The sequence below is a fragment of the Arachis hypogaea genome, chromosome 14 (assembly GCF_003086295.3).
Source record: "Arachis hypogaea cultivar Tifrunner chromosome 14, arahy.Tifrunner.gnm2.J5K5, whole genome shotgun sequence".
Classification (NCBI taxonomy): Eukaryota; Viridiplantae; Streptophyta; class Magnoliopsida; order Fabales; family Fabaceae; genus Arachis; species Arachis hypogaea.
Genome location: NC_092049.1, coordinates 60,528,629 through 60,529,816, shown reverse-complemented (window position 1 = coordinate 60,529,816; position 1,188 = coordinate 60,528,629). Strand labels below are relative to the sequence as shown.

The 1,188-nt window shown below is 41.2% G+C and overlaps 1 non-coding gene across 1 annotated transcript; it reads right to left on the bottom strand.

Annotated features, from left to right (window-relative positions):
• Positions 1-288: 288 nt before the first annotated feature.
• LOC112745211 (small nucleolar RNA R71) lies at positions 289-396 on the bottom strand. The gene has a single exon (XR_003173150.1). It is a non-coding gene; the product is annotated as a small nucleolar RNA R71 (small nucleolar RNA).
• Positions 397-1,188: the final 792 nt, after the last annotated feature.

Genomic DNA, 1,188 nt, shown 5'->3' with positions numbered 1-1,188 from the left:
AATTTTGAGTTGAAACCTCAATTAGTTTCTCTGATGCAGCAGAACTGCAAGTTTCATGGACTTCCATCTGAAGATCCTTTTCAGTTCTTAACTGAATTCTTGCAGATATGTGATACTGTTAAGACTAATGGAGTAGATCCTGAAGTCTACATGCTCATGCTTTTCCCTTTTGCTGTAAGAGACAGAGCTAGAGTATGGTTGGACTCTCAACCTAAGGATAGCCTGAACTCTTGGGATAAGCTGGTCAAGGCTTTCTTAGCCAAGTTTTTTCCTCCTCAAAAGCTGAGTAAGCTTATAGTGGATGTTCAAACCTTCAGACAGAAAGAAGGTGAATCCCTCTATGAAGCTTGGGAGAGATACAAAGAACTGACCAAAAAGTGTCCTTCTGACATGCTTTCAGAATGGACCATCCTGGACATATTCTATGATGGTCTGTCTGAATTAGCTAAAATGTCCTTAGATACCTCTGCAGGTGGATCCATTCACTTAAAGAAAATGCCTGCAGAAGCTCAAGAACTCATTGACATGGTTGCTAATAACCAGTTCATGTACACTTCTGAGAGGAATCCTGTGAGTAATGGGACGCCTCAGAAGAAGGGAGTTCTTGAAATTGATACTCTGAATGCCATATTGGCTCAGAACAAAATATTGACTCAGTAAGTCAATATAGAAGAAATTTGGAGTTTCATGAATGAAACAAGATCCTCCATTAGAAATTTGGAAGTACAAGTGGGCCAACTGAGTAAAAGAGTCACTGAAATCCCTCCTAGTACTCTCCCAAGCAATATAGAAGAAAATCCAAAAGGAGAGTGCAAGGCCATTGATATAACCATCATGGCTGAATCCAAAGAGGGAGGGGAGGACGTGAATCCCAGTGAGGAAGACCTCCTGGGACGCCCAGTGATCAATAAAGAGTTTCCCTTTGAGGAACCAAAGGAATCTGAGGCTCATCTAGAGACCATAGAGATTCCATTAAACCTCTTTATGCCATTCATGAGCTCTGATGAGTATTCCTCTTCTGAAGAGAATGAGGATGTTACTGAGGAGCAAGTTACCAAGTACCTTGGTGCAATCATGAAGCTGAATGCTAAACTATTTGGTATTGAGACTTGGGAAAATAAACCTCCCTTGTTCACCAATGAACTGAGTGATCTGGATCAACTGACATTGCCTCAGAAGAAACAGGAT